Raw genomic sequence first — 23,718 nt, 5'->3', positions numbered from 1 at the left:
CATATAAAAGGTTTATTTTCTTTTTTCCAATCCTCATACCTCATTTTATTTTTCTTGACTTACTGTTTTGGCTAGGATCTCCTATTCAATATTGAATCATGACAACTGTAGCAAGAATTTTTGTCATGTTCCTTTTTAGTGACTGGTAAAATTTTACCATCAAGCATGAGATTTTGGATACATATCCTTGATTGAGTAAAAAGCCTTCCATTCTATTTTTAGTTGGCTAATAGTGCTTTTTGTTTGTTTATTTTTAGTGAATGAGTGTTGAATTTTATTGACTACCACTCTTCTGTATTTAGTAAGATGACATGTGGCCTGTTCTCTTCTTTGATATATTAAAATTCTAGTGTCTTCATTTTGAACCATCCTTGCAATTTTAAAATAAACCCTATTAATCAAAAATATGTTTTAAAATACACAACTAGATTAGATTTTCAAATATTTTATTTAAGATTTTACACTTATGTTTAAAAGTGATATTGGTCTGTACTTTTGTGATTTCAAGCAGAGTATACAGAACTTTCTCCTGTCTTACTCATGCATTGTTTTATTTCTTGTTATTTCCTAGCCACTTTGTCAGATCTGAGCTCTGAGGTCAGCAAACCTCCGTCTCCAAACACTCTTGCTGGGCTGTGCTTCTGTTCTTGTCTTGTACACAGAGGTATTTAATTTTATTTACTTGTTTGTTTTTCAATTGATCTATTTGGAAAGTGGGTATGTGTGTCCTTTCCTCTCCTGGACTGATAGTCTTCTTTTGCCACAGCACTGTTTCCCATAGTCATCCAGTTTTGTGACTCTGTGGACAGCCATCTTCCCAGGACAGTGAGGCCCCTGTGTGTGTCACCATCAGCATTGTTTAATAGGTACACTCCTAATTCCTTTATATGAATTGTTGGGAAAGGTGTTGGCTGTGCTGATGCTCAGAGAATGCTATATTCGCTAGCAACTCAATAAAATCCTACACATTCATAATCCAAAAAAGTATGAACGTATCCAACAAATGACATTTTATATTTTTCATGTCACTTCAGCCCTATAGTTAGAAACAGAATAATTTTTTAGAATGCATTTTGTTCCAGCACTAAGTTCTGCAGCACTTGCCTTTAGGTGGAGAATTCTTTGTTATATCTTTGGCTGGTTCTTTTTAAATACTTGGCTTTGCATTTTGACTTGTCCAAAGAAGACTTTATTAATATTGATAATTATATTATTTTAACAGCCCCTATTTATTTATGGAAGATATAAGAGAAAGAGTGACTTATTTGTATAAGCAGGTACTTCAGACTTTAAGACATTGTGGCTAATCTAATCCTTACTCTGCCTATTTTAGAATATGCTCAGCAGAAGTTAGGCCAAGTATCATGTATATAATTAACTATGAAAATTGCATTTCCTGCAGACATTTTGGAATACATTGTAATCTAAGTTTGTTATTTTTTGCTTAGAATGCCGAAAGTATTTTCTTCCATAGAAGTGATATAAAATATTTATTTCTGTTTCTACTAATTCATAAACTTTATTTAGCCCAGATGTTAGAAGAAACATAGTCACTGATGTAACTACCTACTAGGATTTCTTTATTAAATAGACATTGTGTCTCAACTAATAGCATCAAGAATCATCCACTCTTTTTTTATTTTTATTTTTTGCATTTGAGATATTCACAAGGTGAGCAATTTAGAAATTCAATCTAAGAACAAAATTATCTATCACCTTGTATTTTCTGGTGTCAGTAAAGCTTTATTTCTTGTCTTTTCAAGATTAGGATACAAATCAGACATTGTGACTATATTTTATTTACTAATTAATTGTGTTTTTGTAAACAGTGTTTTGTTGCTTAGAAAAAGCTTAGAGATTATGCCAGAAGTTTCACACATTTATTCTCAGAGCAAATGGAATGAATCAGGAGTTTTCTTGGAGATTTAAGATTTCTGGTGACTTTGAGCAAATGTATTTATATATGTAGCATTCATTTCTGAAGTATCTATCAAACATGTTTTTAAATAAAATAAATATTTTTCTCTCTTCTTTCACATTCTTATTCATTTTTCCCCTTTTTCCTTTCCTATATGATTTTCTTCTTTTTTTCAATTTCCTCTCTCCCATTTTTTCAAGGAAAGAGATATGATTGTGGTGGCCTTGTTAGGGGACACACCAATTTAGGTTGAATTGGATTTATAGTGCCCTGTACTTTTGGTTAGAGTTTAGTATAGCCAGACATTTCTCAATATAAACACTTTCCCCAAAGTAAGATAATACTCCAACTTTTCTATATACGGTAAATCTAAAAGTTAGGCCAGATGGTATGCCATTATTTATTTCTTTTTCTGGTAGAGATGAAAAGTAAAGTTAGTACGCAGTTTTTAAGCAACAAGCCTCTTACCCACTGAACCCTGACGAGTTTAACTCACTGAACCTCTGTTGATAGGACATTTCTTGACCTGTGACAAGTTGACTCAGTGGGGTCATTAACTATATGCAAATGAGATTAGATTAATGAGACTTCTTTGGATTTAAAAAAAGATTCAGATTCATGAAAGGCCCTTTAAACTAAAGAAATAAGTACTTAGAAACAGAACCCTGGAATACCCTAACTTGCCCTTTGAATGCTGTGACTAAAGTTGAAGGGGCTCATTTCCTTCCTCTTTCTTTCTGAATGAACACTGGGCATCTCCTCTCAATGGAATGAAAACCTTTCAGGATGGGAATTTGTTTGAAGAAAAGATGTTCAGGAGAAAAAGTGTGTTTGAGGAGTTTGAAGGCTCTGGAAACAACTGTGTGAGTATGTATGTGGGTGGGCGTTTGTTAACATATGAGTGTGTGTACATGTGTGCTGTTGTATGTGTGAGTATGCACACACTGGGCGTGAAGGGGTGTGGATATGTGAGTGCCTACCTGTGAATGTGTTCTTGTGTGGATGGGTCACCTGTGGGTGCCTGTGTGTGTGTGTGTGGCATGTGTGCACCTGTGTGTGGTGCATTTGGGTGACTGTGTACATGGTGCATGTGCCTGTGTGTGTGAGATGCATCTGTGTGCTGCGGGCGGAAGAGGCAGCTTCAGCTCAGCCAGTGGCAGAGCAGTTAATACATAACTAATAGTGAGAAAGGAAGCTGTGAGAGACAGGGAAGGGAAGCTACGACCTCATTAACAAAGCTCAGTTTTATCCCTGTGGACCCAACCAGCAAACGGGACTGACGAGCTGTGGCTCTCCGCCAGGGAGGTCCGGGCTCCCTGTAAACAGTTGCAGGCATCCTTTATCGCGCCCTGCTCAGAGGGAGTCCTCAGGCTTGGCAGCCGGGAAGTTTTCAGAGCGGCAGCCGCAGCAGCCTTGGAGAAGACCAGCAAGGACAGTTCTGTATGTGAACTTCAGTTCTATATTTTCTCGTCTGTGGGGTGTGTGTGTGTGTGTGTGTTAATGGCTATTTAGTACAAAGAAAGCTAAAACTCAGCTGACCTGAAAGACTGGAATTTCAGCTCTCTCTTCTTCCCTGGGTTGTTTTTCCTCCCCATTCTTCTCAAAGCTCTTTAAACCAAAGATTAACCGGTCAGTGACTCTGATCCCGCCAAGGGTTTCTAAGTTTGGGCTTGAAAAGGAAAACCACTACCTGTAAGTATCTGCTTTATGTACTTCCTCTCATCTTAACCGGGAATGTTATGTTACCAAAATGCCCCAGAGGTACTGTGTGCCATGGTTGCATTAACTCCAAGTAATGATGCAAGAAGCAAATAGAATTTGCTTGCAAAAGTTTAATTCTCATGTAAACTCAGAAGGTAGTAGCTTGCAGTATTAAAATAATATATGCTCAAAATGAGATTCTTTTTATTATGTAACAAAAATTTATAACTCACTTCTGAATCCATTTCCAATGGCACTCACCAATGAAATAACCATTTTCAAATTTTGACCCCCTCCATCATCAGAACGTTTTTTCTCAGCTAAATAAAATGGCAAAGGAAAAAATGCTAAAGTTAATAAAACAGGTAACATTCTCATGGTATAAAGATATGGAAATTTGGAAATGATTTTTGGATATCTTTGCTTTAGTTTAGTTATATTTGGATATATATATATTTTAAAGCATGGTTTCTTTTTAAATGGGGACAAGAGATAGTGTTGGAGAGGCAAAGAAATCATATTGTTCTGAAGTTTTATTGAGCCCTTTTTAACCTATTACTGTGATTTAGTCTAGAAACTTGGATGCTGTAGCAAATACTTTCTTGTTTTCCTTTGGATACAGAAATAATTTTTAAGGTATCTAATTTTTTTTCTGCCCTTGACTATTGCTCTCAGTCTTGTTGCGTGGCACGAATTACAAAGCTTTAAAAGAGCATTTCCGGAGGCTGGTTGGAGTTTCTGGCCTGGGAATCTTGCTGGGGAGATTAACCTCTTCAGGGCTGCTCTGCAGACCAGACCTAGTGGGTGGGGCGAATGCTCTTCATGTTTCTGCTCTGGAAAACTGATACAGCCAGTTAAAGCTTGAAGAGTTACTTCTAAGTGCCCTGCCTGCACCCGATCAAAGTGCTTTCAGCAGAACTCGAGGAAAATGTTGACTACCTTTGCTCTCAGCATGCGTACGACCCACCAGGGTGCTTGGTGAAAAGCAGGTGCCACCCCCAAAGAATCTGAGACCTGGTCTGGGCCCTGAGTGTCCCCAGGTGATTCTGATGCAGGCGAGGTCACACTTGGATAAGTACCTTGTTCTTGGCGATTTACATTCTTATGTACTTGGTTAATATTAAACCTCATATCTAATTAATAAACTTGAGTTTGAGCTGATGTTGAGTGGAAGTTATGTGCAACATGGTTTTGCATGGTTGGCCGACAGACTAAGGGCTTTTAAACTAGCTTTCCCACCAACCCTGTCTTTTTATTTTTTCTTGCTCCCCTTTCCATCTCTGCCTTTCAATTCCCAGGAGTAAGAAAGGCAGTTGGGCAAACGTACTTGGACATCATACTTTCCTGCTTCCGAGCGTTGGGCTTATTATCTGACCTGCCTCCACATGGCCAAGCAATGTTTGTCTCTTAAACTTTAAGCCTAGGCCTGTGCTTAATTCTTTCTCAGCCTCCAGGGATGCCTTGTTCCTGGAACGGTCTAGGGTGAGTTAGGTTGAACTCAGCTGGATTTCTTGTGACTGTTCAGGAGCACTCTATTTCTTAGGAACTGGATTTAGATCGGACCAGCCCACAGATTGAGAGGAATATGGAAGTGATTCTTCCGTCCTGTCCATGTTGTCATTTGACAGCATATGAATGTAAAAATCTAGCCCCCTCCCCATCCCCAATGATATTTTATAGCACTGTATGTTTATGGCATCGTTCACTGATCACAAAAATTAGGAGATATTTTATAGCTTCATATTCATTTTGAAATATCCCCTAATTTTTGTGAGCAGTATATATTTAACGTGAAAGAATATAGGATGTGGATATCAATACTTCTTTCTTTTTTCCCCCTCTCCTCGGTCTGAGTATCTGGGGGTGCCTGCCATATGCCAGATTCCCTGCTCATTTCCAAGGACTCCAAAATCACCAATGAGAATAGTATAGATTCCAAAATCACCGGTGTGCTCATGATGTTTCAAATTTTAGCTGTTGCTAACCAATATTGGATGAGCCACCGAATCTCTCTTAAGTGTCACTTCTTCCACTGATAAAACCAAAAGGTTGAATTCAATGAGTCCTGGTATCTTTCCAGCTCTGGAATTTTGACACTGATGGATATGGCATAGTCTTCCAAACTCAGTTACTGGTGAGTGGGAACTTTTTTTTACTTTCTAATTTTTTATAAATGTATAGTTGGCCAACGATAGAATGGGAACTTTTTAATGTTTGCTTTGAGAACAGACTAAATATTGTATTAGCCTTACTGTTTTACTTAAAAATTTCTCAAAAATATCATTTAATTTTCCTCCCTCTCACAAAGAACCAAGACCAGCAGTATAGTGAGTTAGACAAATGCCACCTTCACAGAGCACACTGTCAGTCCTCACAATGGGATCCTGTCCCTCTCTGGGAAGGCAGTTTCTCTGGGCCAGGTTACATAGGACTGCAGCCTCTTATCTTGTCTGAATCTGGTGTTGCTGCCCCTTGGAGAGCTGGGTGGTCCAAGCAGGGCTTGCCAGCTTCCATACTCGCACAGCTTGCAACCTGACCCTTTCATTCAAGTGATTTAATAGCTTTTGTACTACCAGGTGAGCTCAAACAGAGACTTTTGAAGGGCTGGGGGAGAAAAACAACCTTCTAACAAAATCTCACATTTTGTCTGCACTGTAGCTTCTCTCCCTGAGGTGACTGGGGCAGCATTTCAAAGTGTTCTAAAACCTGGCCATCAAGATAAGGAACTATAGCTGTGATCTCTGCATTTTTCTGACAAATGTAGCCTCCAGATGTCTGAAGATACCATGCTTAGGTGGGAAACTACTCACTGGACGAGAGAGCACAGCGATCTTGCAAAGTTAGGATATTTTTGAACAAAATGTTCTCGGCCTCTCTTTGTTAAGTTTAAAGGAGATGGCAGAATAGTCTTTGATTTCACTCTTATCCCTACACATTTATGGGGTTGCCACTGTGATAGCAGAATACTCCCGTTGTGCATCGTGCAAAGGCCGCTAAGATCGTATATAACTCTTCACTCTCAACTTTGTCCTTGAAGTGTTCCTATCTGGCTTCCAAAGAGACAGGGGCAGATAACACTCCAGGACTCACTAAAGCCCCAACTTCTTCCATGGGATTCTGTACTTCCCTGGGACCCCATCTCTGCATTCTATCATGTGTTATCAGCTGCTCAGGATTTACAGATGCTCCCTGCATTCTTTTCTTAAAGTAAATGAGCCAGGACTTTGTCTCATGGGGTTGCACTCAATGCCATGGAATTTTAATTCTGAGGTCTACATTTCTTGTTAGTACAAAATTTCTTTCTTCTGTAAATCATAAGCCAAAACCATTGTGAAGTTAGGAGAATCTAAATTCCTAGATGAAAACTCATCCAAATGTTTGGATGTTTTTGGCTGTTTCCTATCAAACCCCTTTCATGGCCCAGACTCGTTTTTCCAGTAAAAGGGATTCTTCTTGAACAGACAACACAGCATGAACACAAAAGCAATTATTTAATTCTGATTTATGTAAATATTCCTCTTTATAAGAATGTGGTAGCATCCTACATACTATTTCATTTCATTCTGTTCTATTTCATCAAACATGCATTAGTGATTGTTTTAAAACCAAAAGGTAGTATAATAGGTGATCATGAAAATTAAGTCAGAATAGTATAGTAGAAAAAAAAAAAGTGGCCTTTGAATAAATTTCAACTGGATTCAAAACCTAGGCTGCAATATTCTTTGGTCCTGTAATGTTTGGCAAGTTAGGTAGCCAGTTTCCTAGGGAGAGATGCAGGTAGTGATACCAGGTATGTGTAAGGGCTAAGAGACCTTGGGAAGCACCAAGCATGCTGCATGACGTCTGATAAGTTCTAACTAAATATTCCTTCTTTGGGAAAGGGCTAACACAGCTGTGAAGATTGGAAAGAAGTAAACATGTGGCAAACCACTCAACTTATATGTGAAAAGAAAAGAAAATAAGAAATAAAATTTTTATTCCCCCAGATCTCATTGACTGGGCAGGACAGATTTCAACTCATCACTCTCTGGCCCTTACCGCCGAGATCGGCAGCCTCGTTGTTGGGCAGATAAAATATATTACGCTCACTTTGTTAAAGATGGCGCTGCCCACGAGGAGGCCATCGCACAGGTGATATTAATGTGTGTTGGGGGTGGGCTAAAGGCAGGCAGAATCCTTGTAGCCTGGGGCTTGGTTTTGGGACTAAGCCTTTCCCACCCTTTTTGATGTGGGGTGGTACAATCCCATCTTGACTCAGATAGGTGACTTCGTATTAGAGACTTCCCTATTGTGTATATTGGATTAAAGGTTTGGATTTCTACACTATAAAATAGGGACAGAATAGGAGCTTGCGCTCTTGGTTCCTGAGATTAATATTAGAGGAGAGAGCAGAGAAAGGCCACATGGAGGAGGCCAGGAGAGGCAGCCAAGATGGTGGAATGTTGAGTGAGAAGCCAGTTAGTGCAGAGTTTGTGCAGAGAGAAGGAAGGAGATGGGGAACAGAGGTGAATAAGTCTGGTGAGCTAGAAACCTTTGATTCTAGAAAACTCGGATAAGTCAGTAGTAGCTTTGTGAGCACTGAATGTGAGTGGGTTTTGGAGCCCAGAGTGTGTTTTTTTTTTTCATTTTTTTTTCATTTTTTTCATTTTTCTGAAGCTGGAAACAGGGAGAGACAGTCAGACAGACTCCCGCATGCGCCCGACCGGGATCCACCCGGCACGCCCACCAGGGGCGATGCTCTGCCCACCAGGGGGCGATGCTCTGCCCATCCTGGGCGTCCCCATGTTGCGACCAGAGCCACTCTAGCGCCTGAGGCAGAGGCCACAGAGCCATCCCCAGCGCCTGGGCCATCTTTGCTCCAATGGAGCCTTGGCTGTGGGAGGGGAAGAGAGAGACAGGAAAGCACGGCGGAGGGGTGGAGAAGCAAATGGGCGCTTCTCCTGTGTGCTCTGGCCGGGAATCGAACCCGGGTCCTCCGCACGCTATAGAGTGTGTTTTTACTTGCCCACCGGGTGCAAGCTAGAATTAAAGATGACAGCCCATCAGTTCTTGGCTCCGTTGTTTCTTTACTGACTGTCCGAATCCAATGCGAACCTGCATGTGAATGGCCACGATGGTGGCTCCTGGCTTTATATTTGGCATAGTCTGTGGCAGGATTCGATACAGTTCAATATGGAGCAACCACCACCTTTGAGCGGTGGAATAGAGGAATGGCTGCTGTTATGGTTCCCCATGGCTGTCCTTTTGGGGACCGTAGGCTGGCTGACTTTTACAGCAATGCGTGAGGAAACTGAGAGCTCTGTGGAAGAGGCTGCCCGGGACCTGCAAACCGAGCATTGGAAGGAGCTGGAGCAAACGTGGGAGAAAAAGATGCTGACCCTGGAGCTGGAGGGAGTTCTGGAGGAGGAGGCCGACCAGGTTCACGAGATTTGCCTGGAAATGGAGCAGCTGCTGGAGGAGGATTCACAGGTTCGTGAGTTGCAGATTGCCCTGGACATTGTGGAGAGCCAGCAGCGGCAAGAGGCCAGGGCTGAGGCTGAGGCTGAAGCTGAGGCCGGGTCTGGAGCTGCAAGGTCTGCGGAACAGAAGGTGGCAGCGGCCCAGGACTCGAGCCCGGCAACGGGAGCTGGTGTTTTCAGTTCCTCTTTGGAAGATGAGGAGAATCGGGCTGGAGTTGCAATCCGCAGTCTCCAGAAGGTGAAAGCCCAGCTGGAAGCAGCACCTACTATGGCCCTGGTAGGTCTGCGATTTTGGGACATAGGGATGGACGTCATATGCCCCTCTTTGGGACAGTGTAAGACCTGCGAGGGCGGCAGGAATGAGGGGGGTGGCTGACGCCCTTTGTGCGTGGACTGATTTCCTGGACTACAACTGGAGTGGGCATTGGCTCCTTTGTTGGATGGAATTACAGATTACGGATTTTGGACAATGTGAAATACCTTGATGGGGGTGGGGGGCGGCTTTGCTGGAAGCACTTCCCTGCCCTGGGAAGCTTTTCCCATGGCTAGAAAGAAGACTGAGAACATTTTGCGCTTTGGGCAAAGTGCTCAGAGACTGGTGAAGTGTACCTTTATGATTGTTGAAACTGTATGATTTGTGCTGTTGTAATTTGTGTAATGTGCCTAATTTCCTTGCACGGGGATGCTGGTGATGTAAATTGTGGGTAGTAAAGTGAGCATAGGGGTGGATTGTTGGGCAGATAAAATATATTATTGTTAATCCAAATTTGAAGGGACCCGAATTATGGAAGACAGAAGCAAGGTCCGTCGTTTACACATTAAAGCTTTATTGTCTAGCTTGGCCAAGCGGCGGCAACTCCAACAGAAATCTGATGGAGAGCGCGCTGGCCCTTTGTTCTACTTAGTTTTTATAGTTTTGTAAGTGGGAAGTACAGAAGCAAAAATTGCAATTAGGAGCCCCTTACCGCTATTGGTTATAGTCATATGTCCTTTAACATGATAGGACCACGTTCAATTTGCAAACCATACATCATTTTGGAGAAAACAAAATTTACAAGTCAACACAATGGTAGAAAGATATCTCTTTACATATTAAAAGGCCTTCCTATATTTTCTAGTGTTCATCTGCCATCTCTCTGTCCAGAGTCAGACGTATTAACCACATGCATTTACATAAGAGAGGTAGTTTCCGTGGGGACAAATGCCCGCAAATGGCTCATAGTTATAAGAAAAGGTTTATTTTGGCTTTTCCCTTCCTGCACCTGGCTAGCCATTCACTCCTTTCCCCACAGGTGTGGTGGAATGTCAGGGAATCTATGCTTTCCTTCCCTTTTCATTTACAATACAATGGCAAGAGCCATCCTGGTTATGCTAATCACACAGTACAGAAACTATTCTCACAATTTCTCTGCACACCTTAACCCAAATTAATAAAATGTTCTCCAAGCCTCCTAAAATATTAATATTAATTCTGTAGCCTTTTGGTACTTTACAACATCTGCAGGTGAAATGGCTCAGTGGCTCCTCATTATGCTCACTTTGTTAAAGATGGCGCTGCCCACGAGGAAGCCATCGCACAGGTGATATTAATATGTGTTGGGGGTGGGCTAAAGGCAGGCAGAATCCTTGTAGCCTGGGGCTTGGTTTTGGGACTAAGCCTTTCCCACCCTTTTTGATGTGGGGTGGTACAATCCCATCTTGACTCAGATAGGTGACTTTGTATTAGAGACTTCCCTATTGTGTATATTGGATTAAAGGTTTGGATTTCTACACTATAAAATAGGGGCAGAATAGGAGCTTGCGCTCTTGGTTCCTGAGATTAACATTAGAGGAGAGAGCAGAGAGCAGAGAGCAGAGAAAGGCCACGTGGAGGAGGCCAGGAGAGGCAGCCAAGATGGCGGAGTGTTGAGTGAGAAGCCAGTTAGTGCAGAGTTTGTGCAGAGAGAAGGAAGGAGATGGGGAACAGAGGTGAGTAAGTCTGGTGAGCTAGAAACCTTTGATTCTAGAAAACTCGGATAAGTCAGTAGTAGCTTTGTGAGCACTGAATGTGAGTGGGTTTTGGATCCCAGTGTGTGTTTTTACTTGCCCGTCGGATGCAAGCTAGAATTAAAGATGACAGCCCATCAGTTCTTGGCTCCATTGTTTCTTTACCGACTGTCCGAATCCAGTGCGAACCTGCATGTGAATGGCCACGATGGTGGCTCCTGGCTTTACACTCATCCTCACTTGATTCTTTCTCACAGATTGAGTAGAAGTCTCAAACAGATGCTTGATCTCACAGACTCCCCCAGTGATTAGTGGGGAGAGAGCAATGGTGATGTGAAAATTATTCTGTCCTCGTTTCCTCCTGATCCTCCAGTATTGGAGACTTTTACTCCATTGTAGCGTAGAGTTCAACCTTATAGGAAATGTTTGTTTGAGAATTTGAAATTCTGGGATTGCACCATGGTGAGCCTGTGAACTACTACCAAATTGAAAGAAATAGTTGCTCAGACATACAGCTTTCTTTCTTTCCCTCTCCCTCTCCCTCTCTCTCTCTTTATCCCCATCCCCTGTCCCTCCCATTCCCTCTCCTCTCCCTCAGACATGCAGCTTCCTTTGCTTTCTCTCTCTCTCTCTCTCTCTCTCTGGCTATTTCTCTTCCTTCCACCAGTTTTTCTTATAGGCTCATTGCTTGCATTGGGGTAAGTCAGTGAGCATCCCTGTTCCAGGCCCAATGACCAGCCAGGTACTAGAGGTACTTGAATGAGCAGAACAATCATGGTTGTTCTCTTCAAGAAGCTCAGATAGGTAACAGGTGGGCTTTTTATAAAAAAATGACTGCAAGTAAATAATTAAATGTCTGTAAGTGTACAACCTGAGATTAGGGGTATTATAGGATTCTATCTAATCAGATAACACTAGTCTGGGATGGGGACACCTTCTAGATAGGTAGAATGTAGTCAGGCTAACAGGGTGGCTGGTGGGAGTGGGGGAAGGGCACTCATGGCAGATGGCACAGCACAGACAGACCCTGAAAGGCCCTGCATGGGCTGCATGGTGACTTTAAACAGGGCAGGAGAACTGTGTGCACCTGTCAGTGGCAAGGAGGAGGGCTGTGTGAGAAGAGGCTGGAGAACTGGGCTAAGGACAATCATTCAGGGAAATAGAGTCTCACAAAAGGGACCCTAGAAGCAATACTCCTTCCCTAAAACAAGGATCCCTTCCTGTGTCTGTGCCTCAGCTCCGGCACTGCTGGACGACTCTGAAGGAACATTCTTTCTAAAAGCAAGTTGAGATTCCACCCATTCACCCTGGAACCAAAGAGTCAAGTCTGTTCTTCAAATATCTGAAGGTAGACTAATTTTGTTTTGCAAATTGCTACTAAAGTAGGTCTACTCTTTCCCATACATGTGCAATTGCTTTTCGGAAATGTAAAGTATCACGTTTGTGCTTGTTGAAAGCACATTTACTGGCTTCAGTCCATCGCTCCAGCCTCCGATTGTCCAGGCTGTGTGTCTTGATTATGTCCTCAGTGAAGACTGTTCACCTTCCTAGATTTGCACTGTCTGTGAACTGGATAAGATTGTCTTCTATATTCTTTGTTTAGGAATTTGGAAAGTTGTTTAACCAGAGGAGGCCAAAATGGGGCATAACTTAAGATGTTTCTCTTAAGAGAAATGGTGTCACAAATCTCTTTTTTCTTTTTAAAGAGGAAACTAGACAAACATCTCTATAATCCAAACGCACAGAAATGTCTAAGTTTAAATGGAAAGAGCGCAAAGATATCAATGTGTCTTGGTATTCGTTTATTTTTATTTATTATTATTTTTTATTCATTTTTAGAGAGAGAGAGAGAGAGGAGGGAGGAGCAGGAAGCATCAACTCCCATATATGCCTTGACCAGACAAGTGCAGGGTTTTGAACTGGCGACCTCAGTGTTGCCAGGTCGATGCTTTATCCACTGTGCCACCAGAGGTCAGGCGGTATTCGTTTTTTAACAAGAATGCGAAGGCGGTTCAACTGTAATTGCTGATTTCTTTTTTTAATTTTTATTTATTTATTTGTATTTTTCTGAAGCTGGAAACGGGGAGAGACAGTCAGACAGACTCCCGCATGCACCCGACCGGGATCCACCCAGCATGCCCACCAGGGGCGACACTCTGCCCACCAGGGGGCGATGCTCTGCCCCTCTGGGGTGTCACTCTGCCGCAACCAGAGCCACTCCAGCGCCTGGGGCAGAGGCCAAGGAGCCATCCCCAGTGCCCGGGCCATCTTTGCTCCAATGGAGCCTCGGTTGCGGGAGGGGAAGAGAGAGACAGAGAGGAAGGAGGAGGGGTGTGGAGAAGCAAATGGGCGCTTCTCCTATATGCCCTGGCCGGGAATCGAACCCGGGTCCCCCGCACGCCAGGCCGACGCTCTATTGCTGAGCCAACCAGCCAGGGCCTAATTGCTGATTTCATTTCTTGGTATAGGTTCTAAATGCATATCACATTCAACAGACAGTTTTATCCTCCTGCCTTCAAAACATGTAAATACTACACCATCGGGTATGGTGTGATAAATGCCCTGTGATGGGTTTAAATGAAATGCAGTTATCTGCAATAGCAGATAGGAATCTTTACAAATGGACTGATCAGGTCTGAGGACATCTTGGAGGAGGCATTGCAGGAGGTATTAACTTGTGAGAAGGATTTTACTGAATGAGGATGGAAGCAAAGACATTCCAGGCAGGAGGCAGACAGGAGCAGGGACAGAGAGGTGGGAAGTGTCCGGCAGGCCACTGTGAATGTGTAACTGGAGCTTGGGGGCTGGGGTAGGGCATTGGTTTGGGGAGACAAAAGGCCTTGGGAGTAGATATGCAGTGGGAAGCAGGTTGAGGTAAAATTTTTAAGGGGTGTCACATTTCTGATGGTACAATGTAACCAGGAGAGGAGGAAAAAGAGGGTGGAAAGAGAAGGAAGTACAAATAAAAGAGAAAGAGGCATTGGTGAGGTAGAGAGAGAACCAGGTGTGTACCCAGCCACAGAAACCAGGGAGAAGCAGTTCTGTGCAGTGTGGTGGAGGGCGCTGGTGCTGCAGAAATCAGAGGGGATTGTGGGAGAAGTGTTCTATTTGATACGCTGTTTAATTCACTGGCAGCCCTGGGACAGCTATTTCCGTGGACTGGTGGCAATCAGAATCAAGTGGTCCTTTTAGGGAATATAAACTGGTAAAGGTTGAGATACCTTTTCAAGGAGATAGGCCAACTGGCCAAGCGGAGGGACATTAGGGAAGAGGAGAAAGAATATTTGATGAGTGTTAGCAGCAATAGTCATAAAAGTAGTAGTCAGAATACTAATATTTATTGAACACTCATTGTAAGGTTGGTGGATAATGAGGGATGGTCACTTGGGGAACCCAGGCCCACGAACTTTGGCTAGGACCGCCCACAACCAAGCGCGCCAAAAGAAACTTCCTAGGAGTCCTTGGGAAAAAAGCGACTGACTGTCAGCCAGTGGGAATACGCTACATCATATTAGCCCGACTTCCCTAGAGGACCCCTTTTTAAATTTACCCACACGGTCTCTCCATGTGTGATTTTCCTGACCTCCATCTTCCAGACCAGTGAATCTCATCCGAGAAATGCTCTGTACTGAATAAAACCTTTACGATTCCACACTTGGTGGCTACGCCCCTTCCTTCCTTCTCGGCGGGGAAAAATACCTTACACTCATTATGTGCTAGATGCTCACCCATACTTTTCATTTGATTCTCATAATAGAACCATGGATTGATGTTTTAGCTTGTTTTAAATATGAGAAAGCTGGGACAACGAATTGAATTTGCCAAGGTGACATCACCAGTAAGTGGCAGAGCCAGCACTCAAACCTAAGTTAGCATGTCCCCCAGTCTCACTGTTGTGACTGCAATGGGTGCCCACACTGGGACAGCTCCTTTCCTGTTGTAGGCGTGGCTTCTCCCATGCAGAGGGCAATTGGCCTGCTGATTGATAATAATAATAATAATAATAATAATAATAAAAGAAAATATGGGGATCCAAAGGCAAATGTACCTGAAGAGCTGATTTCTACCGCATATGGTATCTCTCAAACTTATTACTAAAATATAAAATAATCCCTTTTCACATGAAGTCATTGTCATTGCACACAGAGAAAGGAGTGGCGATGTGGTGACCCACTGCTGCGCGACAGTCAGGGCAGCAGCAGCTCATGTAAAGTCAGACACAAGGGCTGATTCTCTTGCATTTCTCTCCTTTCAGTCCCCCTTACTTTCTTCTTTTCTTTTAATGCTTTCCTGGTCTTAAGGAAGTCAGACTCCTGCTAACCACATGTTACGGTTCAGTAACTTTGATCTCCTCACTGACTGTGGCCTCTGCTACTAAGCTCTACGGACTTTCACAAAGTAGATCTTAATGGAATGCTAAAATTTGGGGCTTTAAAGCCCTTAGAATCTCAGAACAATAGCAAATAGCTGCTGCTGGAGGTTCTGATTTGTGCTTAAAATGTCAGTTGAGAGTGGTTTATCAAGTAGGAGAGGAGCAGGGGTTGAATGAATGGATATTTGACTATTTTTAATTACTACCCAAAGACTTTAACATGGATAATTATATTCTTTCTGTATCTTGTTTACCATATGTATTAGTCTTCTAGGGCTGCTATAACAAAATATAACAGACTGGACGGCTTAAATAACAAAACTATTTTCTCACCATTCTAGAAGTTAAGGTGCAGATAGGGCTTATGCCTTCTGGTGCCTCTTGGCTCGGCTTGTAGATGGTTGTCTTCTCTCTGTGTCTTCACATCACATAGTTGTCTCTCTGTACCCGTCTGTGTCCTAATTTTCTCTTTTTAATCAGAGTAATACCCACCCTAATGACCTGCTTTTAACTTAATCGCCTCTTTAAAGACCCTGTTTCTAAATACAGTCCCATTCTATGTTACAGGGGGTTAGAACTTCAACATATGAATTTTATGGGAACAAAATTCAGCCCGTAACACCATGCCAAGGTCTCTCTGCCTGGTGTTAGTTAGCTAATAATCTTCCAAGTTCTTAAGACATTACAGCAGGTCCTCAAATAATATTGTTTTGTTCAATGTTGCTGAGATGATGCTATATGAACTTAACTCTTGTTTATATCAACTAGCCTATGGTAAAATTGGTCTTGTTATACATCTCATTTTGCTTAAAGTCACAGAGCCTGCAGATTTTCTGTACTACAGCAAGAGGAAGTAGAAACCTGCAGCCGCATAAACCTACATTGAGAAATCAGTTTATAATGCACTCTGGATTTAGAGTTTGGCTTCAGGATGGGATGATAAGGAAACTTCCTCAGAGAGGACTAGCTTTGCACGTTCAAAAAAAACCCAGATGAAACCATTTTATCTTTCTCGTTTGGCCTTAAAGCCTGTGTGATGCTGCTTTGACTTTTCTGATTAGGAGGGTACCCTGCGCTGTGTGTATCATTTTTTATTAAGATGCTATGTGGCCTCAGTCTTCGTTGCTCAATTGCTTTATTGGGAGCTATTGGCCTTTATTTACTCCCCAGTAAAGGGCATTTCCTGGTGTGTGGCTTTGTAAATTTCTTGGATGCTAGGTGCCATGGGCATGGCAATCCCTGGCTGTGGGATTCGTTGGCAGGAGGACTCCTGTCATGTACCTTCCCCCATTATAGTGTTTGCCTATGTTAAGACTGGCAAATGATGACAGCCATGAGAGCTAATGGAGAAATAGTCAGAGATCACGTGCTGTTCCACAGCAGGCTTGTAGTCACACACAGCCCAGTTTCTGCAGCTATCCTGTCTGAACTCAGCTTTGTGGCCAGAGTTTCTGAAATTAGGACTTTGAAACCCAAGACATAAGACTTCAAACTTTTAAGACCTAGACTTTTAAAGATGAAGACTTAAGACTTTAAGACAATGACATGGTAAGGAGCTCTTCTGTTCATGATGTGAGGGCAGTTGGATTTTTCTGTTAATTAAAATAAAAAACAAAAGGTATCTTTACAATAACCTTATAAAATCATTAGTATGAGTTCCTACTGTACAGAAGATGAAAGCAAGGCTGAAAAAGTTTAAGTAACGTTTGTATTGAAGGCTGAGGTTCTTTTTAAACACTAAAGTGTTCAAAAAGTAAATAGTTTTGTCAAAGTGCTGTTCTTAGTTCAAAGGCTTAATTGGGGTTTGCCTACAAAGAGATGTGTGAGTTAAAGAGTCTGACATCGTGTCATGCGTTATTATCTGGATTTTTCTTTTTATTTACAAAAAGGAATTGACTCCTTTTTCCTTCCAAAGATTGATCTTTGTTCTTTGTTATTCAGGAGAAAAAACAAAATTGTTTATTCCAAGTTGAAGGCTGGAGATAGTGAGATGAGTTCCAATGGACAAGATCAAGGTTCATGACCATGTTAAGAAGTGTTCTAAGAGCCATAAGATAATGGTCATTATTTCATTGAAGGATCAAAAAGAAGAAATTGAGGTACATTAAGAATACAAAGAGGAACTAGACTTTGGATTAATGTGACAGATTTTAATTTACAGACCAGAGGGTTTGATTACTTCTGCTTTGGAGCAGATAGCTTAAAATTTCCTTCTAACCTGAGAAATAATGATTTTAGAAGTAATAATTTTTTTTTGGTTCTACTGTGTTTTAAATTTATTTATTGAATTTATTGGGGTGGCATTAGGTAATAAAATTATATAGGTTTCAGGTGTACAATTCTATAAAACAATATCTGTACACTATGTTGTATGTTCGCTGTCCCAAGTCAAGTCTCCTTGAATCACCATTCATCCTCCTATACCTTCTACCTCTTCCCACTCCCTTTCTCTCTGGTAATCACCACTCTGTTGTCTGTGTCTATGGATTTTTTCCTTAATCCCTTTAACCATTTTACCGAGCTCCCGAACCACCTCACTCTGACAGCTGTCAGCCTGTTCCCTGTATCTATGAGTCTGTTTCAGTTTTGCTTGCTAGTTTATTTTGTTTATTAGATTCCACATGTGGATGAAATGATATGGTATTTGTCTTTCTCTAACTGGCTTATTTCACTTAGCATAATACTCTCCAGGTCCAACCATGCAGTTGCAAAGGGTAAGATTTCCTTCTTTTTTACCGTCGAGTAGTTTTCTATTGCCTAAATGTACCACAGCTTTTTTATTGACTCTTCCACAGATGCTTCCAAATCTTGGCTATTGTAAATAATGCTGCAGTGAACAAAAGGGTGCACATATTCTTTAGAATTAGTGTTTATATTTCTTTGACTATATTCCCAGAAGAGGAATTTCTGGGTCATAAGGCAGTTCCATTTTTAATTTTTTCCATCCTGCTTTCCACAGTGGCTGCACCAGTCTGCATTCCCATCACCAGTGCATGAAGTTTCCCTTTTCTCCACATCCTCACAAACACTTGTTGCTGGTTGATTTATTGATGATAGCCATTCTAAGAAGTATGAGGTGATACTTCATTGTTGATTTAGTTTGTTTCTCTGATGATTAGTGACACTAAACATCTTTTCATATGTCTATTGGCCACTCTGTATGTCCTCTTTGGAGAAGTATCTACTTAGGTCCTTTGCCTATTTTCAATTGGATTGTTTGTTTTTTGGTGTTGATTTTCATAAGTTCTTTATAAATGTTGTATATTAACCCCTTATCAGATGTATCATTGGTGAATATGATCTCCCATTTAGTGGACTGTATTTTTATTTTGTTGATGGTTTCCTTTGTTGTGTGAGGACATTTTATTAATAGTTTGATGTAGCACCATTTGTTTATTTTTTCTTTTGTTTCCCCTCCCCAGGGAAATATGTCACAAAAAATATTTCTATAAAAAATGAGATTTTACTGCCTGTTTTTTTCTTCTAGGATCTTTATGGTTTCAAGTTTAACATTTAAATCTTAATCCATTTTGAGTTCATTCTTATATATGGTGTAAGAAGGTCATCTAGTTTCTTTTTTTTTCAGATATTTGTTCAATTTTCTCAATGCAGTTTATTGAATAGACTATCTTTATTTCATTTTATGTTCTTGCGTCCTTTGTCAAATATTAATTGGACATAAAGGTGTGGGTTTATTTCTCACTCTCTATTCAGTTCAGTTGACCTATTGTGCCTGTTTTCATGCCAGGACCATGCTATTTTGGTTACTATGGCCTTGTAGTAAAGTTTGATATCAGGTAGTGTGATTCTTCCAACTTTGTTCTTTTTTCTCAAGGTTGCTAATGGCTATTCAGGATCTTTTACAGTTCCATATAAATTTTTGAAATATTTGTTCTATTTTTGTGAAATACATCATTGTTATCTTGATAAAAATTTCATTGAATCTAACATAGGCAGTAAGCTCTTTGACATCTCTCGCAGCAATATATTTGCCAATTTATCTCCATGGGCAAGTGAAATAAAAGACAGGATGAACAAATGGGACTATATCAAACTAAAAAGCTTTTGCACAGCCAAAGACAATAAGAACAGAGTGAAAAGACAAACTACACAATGGGAGAATATATTTGACAATACATCTGATAAGGGGTTAATAACCAAAATTTATAAAGAACTTGTAAAACTCAATACCAGGAAGACAAACAATCCAATCAAAAATGGGTGAAAGAAATGAATAGACACTTCTCCAAAGAGGACATACAGATGGCCAATAGGCATATGAAAAAATGCTCAACATCAGTAATCATTAGAGAAATTCAAATTAAAACCACAATGAGATATCATCTCACACCAATTAGAATGGCGCTCATCAACAAAACAACACAGAATAAGTGCTGGCGAGGATGTGGAGAAAAGGGAACCCTCCTGCACTGCTGGTGGGAATGCAGACTGGTGCAGCCATGTGGAAAACAGTATAGAGATTCCTCAAGAAATTAAAAATCGAACTGCCTTTTGACCCAGCTATACCACTTTTAGGAATACACCCCATGAATACCATAGCACTGTTTGAAAAGAAGAAATGCACCCCCATGTTTATGGCAGCATTATTTACGGTAGCGAAGATCTGGAAACAGCCCAAGTGTCCGTCAGTGGACAAGTGGATTAAAAAGCTTTGGTACGTATATACTATGGAATACTACTCAGCCATAAGAAATGATGACATCGGATCATTTACAACAACATGGATGGACCTTGATAACATTATACTGAGCGAAATAAGTAAATCAGAAAAAACTAAGAACTATATGATTCCATACATAGGTGGGACATAAAAATGAGACTCAGAGACATGGACAAGAGTGTGGGGGTTATGGGGTGGGAGGAGGAGAGGGAGGGGGTTGGGGGAGGGGAGGGGCACAAAGAAAACCAGTTAGAAGGCAACGGAAGACAATTGTACTTTGGGTGATTGGAATGCAGCATAATCAAATGTCAAAATAACCTAGAGATGTTTTCTCTGAATATATGTACCCTGATATATCAATATCACCCCATTAAAATTAATTAAGAAAAAAAAATAAAATGCTAAAAAAGAAGTAACCAATAAATGTATAAGTAAGTGGAACAACAAATTGGTGTTTCTCTGTCTCTCTGTCTTTAAAAATCAATCAATAAATTATAAAATTTTCAAAGATGCAAAGTTAAATTATTTGAGATTTTCCTTGTTTCTTGAGGTAGGCATGTAACATTACAAACTTCCCTTTGCATACCATTTTTGCTGTATCCCCCAAATTTTGGTATGTTGTATTTTCATTTTCATTTGTCTCTATATATCTTTTAATTTCTTATATTATTTGTTCTTTTACCCAGTAGTTGTTCAGTAGCATGTCATTTACTCTCCACATATTTGTCACTTTTTCCCTGGCTTTCTTGTTGTGGTTAATTTCTAGTTTCATACTGTTATGGTAGAAAATATGCTTGGTATGATTTCGGTCTTCTTAAATTTGTTGGGACTAATTCTGTGCCCAACTTGTGGTCTAGCACTGAGAGTGTTCTGTGTGCACTTGAAAAGATGTGTATTCTGTCACTTTGGGATGGAAGGTTCTGTAAATATTAATTAAGGGTATGTGGTCCAATGTGTTATTTAAGGCCAATATTTTTCCTATTGAGTTTCTGTCTGGATGATCTATCTATTGCTGTAAGTGGGAAATTCATGTCCCCTACTATAGCTATATTTTTGTCAGTTTTCCCTTTAGGTCTGTTAATAATTGCTTTATATACTTTTGTGCTTTCAAAAATATTTATATATTTTGGATGTCTATACATTGATAAATGTTATATCTTCTTGAAAAATTGTCCCCTTTGTCATTATAAAAAAATTTCATTGAATCTATAGATTGCTTTGGTTATTATGGACATGTCAATGATGTTAATTCTTTCTATCTGTGAACACAGTATATGCTTCCACTTATTTGTTTCTTCACTTTCTTTCTTCAGTATCTTATAATTTTCAGAGTATAGGTCTTTCGCATCCTTGGTGAAATTTATTCTTACACATTTTATTCTTTTTGAAGCAATTGTGAATAGGATTATTTTCTTATATTCCCTTTCTGATCATAATTGATATATAAAATGCAACTGATTTCTGGATATTTATTTTGTATTCTGCTACTTTACTGATTTCATCGAACAGTTCTACTAGTTTTTGGTGGAATCTACATACAGTATCATGTCATCTGCAAATAATGACAGTTTTACTTCTTCCTCTCCAGTTTAGATGCCTTTTATTTCTCTTTTCTTTTCCTTTCTTTCTTCTTCCCTCCCTCTCTCTCTTGTTCCCTCCCCTCTCTTCTCCTCCCCCTCCCCATTCCCTCCTCTCCTTCCTCCCTCCCTCCCTTCCTTCCTTCCTTCCTTTCTTTTTTCTTTCTTTCTTTTTTTATTTCATTAGTTCTTGTTTGATTGTGGCAGCTAGAACTTCTAGTACTGTGTTGAATAAGAATGGTAAAAGTGGACATTCCTGTCTTGTTCCTGATCTTAAAGGAAACACTTTTAGTTTTTTCCCATTGAGTATGATGCTGGCTGTGGGTTTGTCATATATGGTCTTTATTATATTAAGGTATGTTCCTTCTATTCCCACTCTGCTGAAAGTTTAGATCATAAATGGGTGCTAGGTTTTATCAAATGCTTTTCCTGCATCTGTTGTTATGATCATGTGGGGTTTTTTTATTCTTCATTTTGTTTATGTGGTATATAACATTTATTGATTTGTGAATGTTGTTCCAACCTTGCATCCCTGGAATAAATCTCACTTGATCATGGTGTATAATTTTCTTAATGCATTGTTGGATCTGGTTTGCTAATATTTTGTTGAGGATTTTAGCATCTATGTTAATCAGGGATATTGGCCTATAATTTTATTATTTGCTGTGTCTTTATCTGGTTTTGGAATTATGATAATACTGGCCTTGTAAAGTGAGATTGGGAGTCCTTCCTCCTCTTGAGTATTTTGAAATAGTTTGAGAAGGATGTGTTAATTCTTCTTTGAATATTTGGTAAAATTCACCTCTGAAGCCATTTATCTGGTCCAGGACTTTTGTTTATTGGTAGTTTTTTGATTAGTGCTTAATTTTTACTAGTTGTTATCTTTCTGATTCTTCCTGACGTTGTTTTGGAAGACTGTATGTTTCTAGGAATTTGTTCATTTTGTCCAGATTGTTTAGTTTGTTTGAAAATAGTTGTTTGTAATATTTTCTTAAAACCCTTTGTATTTATTTGGTGTCAGTTTTTACTTCTCCTTTTTCATTTCTGATTATACTTACTTGTGTCCTCTATCTTTTTTTTGTTGATGAGTTGGTTGAAGGTGTGTTAATCTTGGTTATCCTTTTGAAGAAACAGCTATTGGTTTCATTGAACTTTTGTATTGTTTTTTAAGACTATTTTGTTTACTGCTTCTCTGATCTTTATTATTTCCTCCCTTTTACTTACTTTGGACTTTGCTTTGCTTTTTCTAGTTTATTTAGGTGTAAGTTTGATTCTTTATTTGAGATTTGTCTTATTTCTTGAGTTAAGGCTATGCTGTTATCAATTTTACTCTTAGGACTGCTTTTTGCTAGGTTCCATAGATTTGGCATTGCTGTGTTTTTATTTTTATTTGTCTCAAACTATCTTTTGATTTTATTGTTATCCCATTCATTATTTAGTAACATGGATTTAGCCTCTTATCTTTGTGTATCTTTCAGTTTTTTCATTTGTGACTGATTTCTAGTTTTATACCATTATAGTCAGAGAAGATGCTTGATATGATTTCAATCTTCTTAAGTTTATTGAGATTTGTTTTCTGTCCTATCATGTGGTCTATCCTAGAAGGTGTTCCATGTGCTCTTGAAAAGAATGTATATTTTGCTGCTTTGGGGAGAAATGCTCTGAAGGTATCAGTTAAATTCATTTGATCTAGTGTGTCATTTAAGGCCATGATTTCCTTGTGGATTTTCTGTCTGTACAGTCGTCACTCCATTAATGCCATTGGGGTGTTAAAATCTCCCTCTGACTATATTACTATCTGTCTCTCCCTTTATGCCCATCAAAATTTGCTTTACATATTTAGGTGCTCCTCTGTTGGGTACATATTTATTTACAAGGATTATATCCTTTTGTTGGATTACTCCCTTTATAATTGTGTAGTATCCCTCTTTATCTTTTACTGATTCCTTTGTTTTAAAGTCTATTTTGTCAAATATAAGTATTGCTACCCCAAGCTTTTAAAAAAATATTCTATTTGTATGAAA

The 23,718-nt window shown here is 40.1% G+C and overlaps 1 protein-coding gene across 3 annotated transcripts in view; it reads left to right on the top strand.

Moving 5' to 3' along the window:
• Window positions 1-3,140: 3,140 nt before the first annotated feature.
• FREM1 (FRAS1 related extracellular matrix 1) overlaps window positions 3,141-23,718 on the top strand; it is a 175,258-nt gene continuing 154,680 nt past the window's right edge. For all 3 annotated transcript variants that reach the window (XM_066257282.1, XM_066257278.1, XM_066257279.1), the window contains exon 1: window positions 3,141-3,358. The gene's annotated coding sequence lies outside the window, so the exon portion shown is untranslated. The remainder of the gene's footprint in view (window positions 3,359-23,718) is intronic.

Source organism: Saccopteryx bilineata, chromosome 2 (genome assembly GCF_036850765.1).
Source record: "Saccopteryx bilineata isolate mSacBil1 chromosome 2, mSacBil1_pri_phased_curated, whole genome shotgun sequence".
NCBI lineage: Eukaryota > Metazoa > Chordata > Mammalia > Chiroptera > Emballonuridae > Saccopteryx > Saccopteryx bilineata.
The sequence above is the reverse complement of the archived record's forward strand: the minus strand, read 5'-3'. Positions and strand labels throughout refer to the sequence as shown.